Raw genomic sequence first — 8,190 nt, 5'->3', positions numbered from 1 at the left:
TCTGTGGTCTGGCCATATGCCGATCAGCCAGGTTTCCATGTCTAGCAGCACATAGTAGCTCTGAATACAACCTGGTTTAGTATTTAGTTAATTCATATAATTCGCATGCCTCTTTCCTATACTACCTTCGTTCACCCTTTCCTGACAGAAAATTTGAAGTAGATACCAAGTGACAATTTATTGCTTTATAATAAAAATTTGCAGAGCCAGGGAATAAATAGTTGAAGTAGTTGAAATCTGTAATCCAGATGCCTCAGCATTCCAAAGTCTGGACTGCCCTCTCCATTAGCCCTATCCATTAACATTCAGGTAAAGCAACTCCACATGCTATGGGAAAACCAGTGCAATCTCCCAGGGGTGTCAGTGCCTAGAGGGGCTGGTGGGGGAAGGCTGCTTCTTCCTGGGCTGCCTTCTTCCTTGGGCCCCTGACTTCTTCCCTATTGCTGGGGGCCCCTTTCTTAAGGCTATCTCCTGGGATAGTTGCAAAATTCCTGTGAGTTTATTAGGCAGTAAAATTTAGCTTCCTTTTTGTCTCATTCTTCCCATCCAGAGCATCCCTGGGGCCCTGCTTTGCATAATTAAAATATCCATTAAGGTGTTATCGAAAACAAAAGAGCAGCTCTCCCCCTCAGAGGAATTCTATCATCTTCTTAGGACATGTCTCTGACTGCAGTCAGATTTATTATTTTAAAATAATAACACACATGATGATAGAGGGGAGGGGAGGGAGGGAGAGAGAGGGAGGAGGGAGATAGCGGGGAGAGAGAGAGATTAGTGCATCTTTGCCCTGTAGTCGATGCATAGGTGAAACAAATCATAACCAGGAGCTGCTGGACTGAATTTACCAGAACTCACCAGGAAGAACATGACCCGGCACCTTCTCTCTGTGTCAGCAGGCAGAAAGGAGCATGAGGTCAGGTGAGTGGAATGTCTGGTGCTTCCATCCCTGAGATGTGTCACCTTCAGGACGGGAAGTGCTCCTGGCCTGCTGCTCTCAACTCCTGCCTTCATCTTTACACACAAATATCCTCAAGGCCATGGGCAAGATGCCTTTCTCCCTGCACAGTTTGCATGGCTCTGCCGTCACTCCCATCTATTATCCTCCTGGTTCCTGTGTTCCCTTTTGGAACTTTTTCCCAGTTCCTCTTTGGAACTAACTCAAAGGCAGGCTAGTGTCTTGACACAGGATGTAGTGCAAGGTACTGTCCTGGGTGGCGGCTTGCACATCTCCACCTGCCCTTGTAGAGCTGGTCTCAGAGCTGAACTAAGTTGCTGTTGGTGCCTAATAATAGCAGCCAATGCTGACAACCTGACACTCTACTTTACAGCAAGAGGCATCAGATATGGCTTAAGGAATCACAGAAATTTTGGAGTTTTTGAAGTCTAAGGTATTAATTAAAGTTTGGGGGAAATTAAATGACCAGCACAGCTTGCACATATCCTGACTGCCAGGTTCTAAGATGCTCCTGTAGGGGAGGAAAAACTTTCTTTTACCTTCTTAGGTTCTGTGGCTGACCTAAGAATTAAACTGATATAAAACAGATTAACAGGAGAAAAACACACAAATTTATTTATATTTTCATGTATACATGGGAATCTTCAGAAGGAATACCCAAAAGCTTAGGTACCTTTTTACACAAAGAACAATAAATTGTGAGGATGTGACAAGACAAAGAGGCTTGGGCTGGGGGCAAGAAATTGTGAGAAAGTGAATAGAAAATATATAGGAGAATCTTATGGAAAATAAAGGTTATTTTAGTAGGTTTGTTTGTATGGTTCCATTTCAACATCAACTCCCAGGGTCTGGTGATAACAGTGTCCTTCTCTCCCTGGTGCAGGGAGGGTAACTTTCTCATAGGAAATTTATGCCCTGCTTTGAGATGGAGAGGGGAGGGCAGAGAGCTGTCCTGCACCTGCTGTTTCTCAAGTGTCTTCAGCTCAAAATAATCAATATGCCAAAGTGGCATATTTTGGGGTGGCGTGTTCTGAATCCCTTCACTCTCATTACTATTCCAGGGCGGGGAATCACAGCCACGAGCCGGTCCCCGTAGTCCTCAGGGCTGGGTCCTGTTGGCTGTGAGAACGTCCAGTCACTTTGTGCTGGCTGCAACACAAATCTGCTCTTCTAGGGGCCTCTGCTCTCTCAAAAGGCCTCTTCAAGCTGCCTGAACCAGAGAAGGACGCCGCTGGGGGCATCGTTAGCATTGTCTTTGAGAAGAGTGTGGCTGTTTGGGTGATGTTCAGCAAGAGGCCAAGCCTACACTCTAACTTCCCCGAGAAGGTAATGGGTTAGAGCCTTTCAGGACAAATCACTCAGGGCCAGAGAGAAGGGGGAATGAGGTTGGAGTGTGAGCAGGGTCACGCATGCATCCTCAGGGGCTATCTCAGAGCAGGGTGAGGCTGGGGAGACCAAGCAAGAATCCTGAAGGGCAGAGCTGGAGGCGTGGGAAGGGGGCTCTTTGGGGAACACTGGTTTCCAGCATGGGTCAGTAATCTCTCTAGTCCTCTGGATCAGCAGTCTTCTTCCTCTTATCTGGAAAAGAATCGAGTGGGGTAAGTGGTGCCGGAGTGGGAAGCATTGAGTCTAGATCTTCCGCCCTTGCTCATTATACTAGGAGAGAGGTGGTGGTTGGGTCTCAGTCCTCTGTAGAACACAAGGATCCGCCCGTGGGGGACAGTGTTTTTGTCCTTTGGGCAGTTTCAGGTGGAGTTGGTGGTAAGTGGCACCAAGCCAGGCTCTGCTTCTTACATTATTAAGGTACTCTCATTATTTTTGCAGGTTCAATATGTGTCTGTTGTAACTGGGCTCCTTTCTGAGCCAAATCACCGTCTATCTCTAGAATTCAGACGAGGCTAGATATTTCTGGCAACTGGTGAGGCAGCATCCTCTTTCATGTCATCTGTGGTCCTTGGGGGAAGAGTCATTAGCTTCGGGAAGAGGTGGCCAAACCAGCTTATTTGCCTAGTGCAGGCATTAAGGGGCAAAGTAGTTCTGGGTCCGGCCTTGCCTCTGTCTTCATCACCAACTTCTGTGGCTCATGTTTGGATGCTAAGGCATGGGAGAGGGGATGGCTGGGACGGTCAGTAGTGCAAAAGGTCTGTTCTTAAAGTTCCAAGCAGCCCTGCTCTGGACCCCTCTCACTGAGCATGGCACCGAAGGAGAGAGGCTTTGTTCTGCTGTGTGGCAGCTTTTCATCTGGGGGACAGGCTCTGGCCCCACAGTGGTGCCGGACGGGTATCCAGCAGAAGTGGCAGTGTCAGGTGGACACAGTCTCTAGCAGAAGAGGAATAGATCCACAGCTGTTGTATAGCAACTGACCAGCTTCATCTGTGAGCACATACGAGTCACCCCTTGGGACTTGTAGAAACACTTGAGGGATTTAGCAGCCAGTGGGGTCCTGAATGAGCCAGGGAACTCATGTGCTTACTGGTTTCTTCCTTTTAGAGTTAGTCAGCAGCCTTGGAATTGTGTAAGAAAGAAACGAAACCAGGTTTTCTGTTTAAGAAAACAAAATCTCATTTTTTTGTCCACAGATGGCTCTTTCTAAGCAGCTGCTCCCTACAAGGCTAGGCCTCTAGGTTCCCGCCCCATGTGTGCTCAGGGCTGGGAGGCCGCCTGGCAGAGCTGTTGGTGGCTGTTGTTTGGGCCATTGGGGTCTTGGGGCCTGGCTGCTGTATGATCTGACCCTGTGCTGCACAGACAGCTCTGCCTAGGCTCACAGCAGTGGCTGCCGCCAGCACCAGCAATTCCTCAAGGTGAAAGCACTCTCCAGTGGGTCATTCCGGCCCCGTCTGAGTGGTTTTCTGTTCACAGAATCATTTATTTCTAGTGTCAGGGAGGCCCCGGGGCAGTTTCCCACTGACTGTAAATGCTCTGAGCATCATCGATTCCTCTGCTCCCACTCCTGGAAATCTGCTAGAGCAGCAGGTCTGTGTCTGGAATTCCCAGTGGGTGGGGGAGGCAAGAGCCAGGCCGGCTTTGGTTTCCTCTTTTCAGCAGAGGCTTGTGGTGGGAGGCTGAAGCCCCCTTGGCCCTCTGTAGAGCAGACTCTTTGTTTAAATACTGGATTGGAGTTTCCTGGCCTGAAGTGGGGGAGTGTTGTTAGCTGTATAGCCCCAGGCTTTCAGTGGGGCTGACACTGTAATGTTACCTGACACTTCTCTTGGAACCTACCTTGTCCCAGGCCACTGGGTGTACCCAGGGGTGTACTCCTGAGCCTAGGTGAGGGCTCTTTCAGAGGGCATCTTCTTCCTTTGGAAGATGCCCCAGATCTCCATTTCCTCTCTTTCTGTCAGAGGCTGCAGCCCACCCAGGTAGGGGCTGCCACTAAACCCTAGGCTTCAGGGAGGAGCACTAACCAGCCCTGAGCTAGAACCAACATGATGCATTTGCCCATTGCGATTTTGAGGCTTGGGTGACCCCATGAGAACTTGTCTGTGTGTGTGTCTGTTCGCTGTGGCTGAAGCCTCTGTGTGCCTCCGTATTGTCTGTGTTTGCACATGATCCTGCATGAAGATGCGAGTGCCCATGGGCCTCTATGTAGGTAGGTGTGTTTATGTGTGCATTTACCTGGGGGTGATTTTGTGCCAGGCTTTGTGTGTCTAAGTATGCCTGTGTGTGCATGTCTGTGTGCGTGCTGCTGCTGCTGTGTGTGTGTGTCTGGTATTTGCATCTTTGTGTGTATATACTCATGACATGTGCGTGCTAGTATCTGAGCGGGCTGTGTGGCACTCGTATCTGTGTGTGCACCTCTCTCCAGTTCTCCCTCTCTCCTCTTAGTCCTTTTCTCCCTGTCACCCAAAGATTTATGAAATATCTCAGGGAGGAGGTGGTGGCTGGGGAGGGGACCTCACATACCAGTCTCTTTGCCCTCGAAGCTGCTCTGGAGCCAGAGGGGCAACACTTCCCAGGCTCTAAGAGCCTCTCCTGAGAGAAAAGCATCAATCTACTTGTCAGAGGGAAAATGGCTATTTGTCCAACCAAGTCTGGAAGGACCCAAGGGCAGGGCTGACTCTAAGTCATCCCTGTCTCCTGGGCCCAGCACACAATAGGACAAGGACAATGACTGATGAGCTTAAGGAATGCGTAGGCTCTCCACTCTGGGGGCTGACACAGGTGGGCAGCTTGGTGTGGGGGTTGGGAGATCTTGCAGCCTGGAGGAGGTAAGAGGGTCAGGAAAGACAGGGGCTGAGAGAACAGGCCCTGGTCAAGGTTGTATAGGGGCTGCCTCAGTATCCCCAGTGGGGATACTGGTTGGGCAATGGGGGTGGGGGCAGTGTTCCCTTTTGAGGACAGGGAAGAGCATGGCAACCTCAGGACCTAGAGACACTCCTAAGGCTTGACCCTGCTTCATGGAGACCTTGTTGACAGGAGGCTTTGGGTGGGGAGAGGGTTCTCTCAGGGGGTTCTCTGGGGAAGGGACAGGTTCTTCCCCTTTTTTCACTTTATTTCCTCTTACCTTCTCCTCAATGCCTGGGGCAAGCCTTGGCAAGTCTTTGTATCAGTGTCAATGTCTGCTGAGTGACTTCCTGAGAGAATGAATGAACTACTAGAGGTCAGGTCCTCTGGCCTGGAGCATGGCTCTGCCACTGACCACTGACCAGAGGCTCTTCTCTGGGCTTCCATTTCCACCTGTGCAGAGGCTATGGCCCTTCATGGTCTGGCCATCTATGTGGTCTTGTGGCTGATAAGGCCCTTTCAGCAGCCAGAAGTTACTGTGGTAGGGACACTTCCGTGCATGCTCTTGCCCACCCTCCCCTTTCTGTCTTTTGGCAGCAGTCTGGGTCTCTGGCCCCTAAGGTGAAGCTTCTGTGCTGCTGGGCCTCAGGGGAGAGTCCATTCCTATTGTGGTAGCCCAGGCCCGATCAGTGGGCAGGAACGTGTGGCCACTCAGATTGTCCTTCTGGGGTTGGCTCTGTATCTGGGGGTGAGTGGGGAGAGGTGGGAAACAAAGCCAGAGCTCACAGTGTGGGCAGGTAGATGCAGCAAAGGATGGGGCTGGGTAATCTCTCCCTCCTGGTACATGTCTCTTTGTGTCAGTGAGGAAAACACATTGTACATGTTCATTTGCTCATTTGTCAAGTGTTGAGCACTCACTCTGGGCCAGAGCCTCTCCTTTGGCCTATAGGGCCCCAGACCACTTCTAGTCTTTAGGATCCTGATATATTAAGAAACCAAGGTGATTAGTTTGTGCCCTTCTCTCCTACATCGAATCCAGCTGGCCTTGTGACTTGCTTGGGCAAGGACAATGCAGTGAAAAGGGAATTGTCGAACTTCTCAGCCTGGTACTTAAGGGGCCCTGAGATTTCCTGTTAAGGAGGAACACAATAACTTCCTTGAAGGTAAGGAGGCTTGTGGAGAGAGAGCGAGGCCCTGGCCATCTTCAGCCATGTCAGTCATCCCAAATGAGTGCTCGGCATGTGAGTGAGGCCATCTTGGTTCCTCCATCTCCAGTTGAGGCTCCATCTGGCTGCAAGTACATGCATGAGTCAGGTGAAACCATCTATTTTAGAGACAAATTGTCCGATTGAGCACAGCTCACATTGCTGATTTTAGGCCACTAAGTTTTGGGGTCATTAAAAAATGTAACAGAGGCCAATCGAAACAGAAATTTGTACATAGAAGTAGAGGTGCTACCATATCAAAAATGTAAAACTGGATAGACTTTGGGGCTGAGCGGCAGCTGGAGGCTGGAAGGATGGTGAGAATGTGAATGCTGGAAGGGAAGTGAGGGAACTGCTGTTGGAGGCTGAAGGAAGAGTAACCCCTGTTATATCGTGGTGAAACAATCAGTGTTATCTTGGAGATGGAGAATAGAAAATGTAGCTAATGAACCTGTGCATCTGGCTAAAGAGATTTCCAGGAAGAATATTGAAAGCGCCCACTGGCTTCTTTAAGCAGCACATGATAAGATATTGTAAGAGAAAGAAGACCTCAAGAAGGAAGTATTCAGTTTGCAAGAAGAATTTAGGGCAATATAGAGGTTCCAGGACAGGCTCTCCAGCAAAAGATTCTCAAAGTAAGAAATGGTCTTTGGGCAAAGAATGAATCAAGATTGTGACTGTAAGGCTCTTTGTTTAGATCTCAGAAAGATTAAAGGTGGCATTTAGTAGATCTTAGCTAGACAAAAAGAGCTTCTAATACAGCCCTGACACTTACCTAAAGTAGAAAGAGGTATAGAGGTAAATGTGGCTTTTGAAGGATGTAGTGACTCCCAGCTAGATTTATGGAAAATTCACACAATTTTAAAGAGAATTACCCTGGCAAAAATACTACTAATTTGGATTAAAAGGAGAACAAACAACAAATTAAAAAGATCTCTGGGCTTCCAATTTTTCACAGTAGGAAGCAAATAGGGAGAGTCATCCAGCTATAAATATGATCCATTAATTTTTTTTAAATTAAGTTTTTGAGTTAATACAATTATATAATTTTCAGGTGTACCTTATAATTTCACATCTGTATATTCTATCATATGTATACCACCCCAAATCCAGTTTCATTCAGCTACCATATATTTGATCCCTTTACCCAGTTCGCCCTCCCCCAAAACCCCTATATTTGACCCCCTTTACCCCTTCTACCTCCCCCTCCTGCTCCACCCCCTACTCTTTGGTAACCACTAGTCTACAGACCATGTCCATGAGTTTCTGTTTGTCCTGTTCATTTGTTGCTTTTAGGTTTATATCCCACACATAAGTGATAGCATGTGATTTTCAACATTTTCTGTCTGGCTTATTTCACTTAGCATGATTATCTCGAGGTCCATCCATGTTGTTGCAAATGGCAGTATTTCATCTCTTCTTATGGCTGAGTAATATTCCATTGTATATATGTACCACAGCTTCTTTAGCCAATCATCTATCATAGGACACATTGGTGGCTTCCACATCCTGGCTACCATGAATAATACTGCTATGAACATCGGTGTGCAAATATCTTTTTGGATATGGGTTTTCAATCTTTGGAGTAAATACCCAGTAGAGGGATTGCTGGATCATATAGTAGATCAATTGTTAGTTTTTTGAGGAACCTCCATACCATTTTCCATAGTGGCTCTACCAATTTGCAGTCCCACCAGCAGTGTATGAGGATTCTTTTTTCTCCGTATCCTCTCCAACATTTATTACTTGTCCTATTGATAACAGCTATTCTAACAGGTGTGAGATGGTATCTCATTGTGGTTTTGA

The sequence above is a fragment of the Pteropus alecto genome, unplaced genomic scaffold (assembly GCF_000325575.1).
Source record: "Pteropus alecto unplaced genomic scaffold, ASM32557v1 scaffold38, whole genome shotgun sequence".
Lineage (NCBI taxonomy): Eukaryota > Metazoa > Chordata > Mammalia > Chiroptera > Pteropodidae > Pteropus > Pteropus alecto.
The sequence above is the reverse complement of the archived record's forward strand: the minus strand, read 5'-3'. Positions refer to the sequence as shown.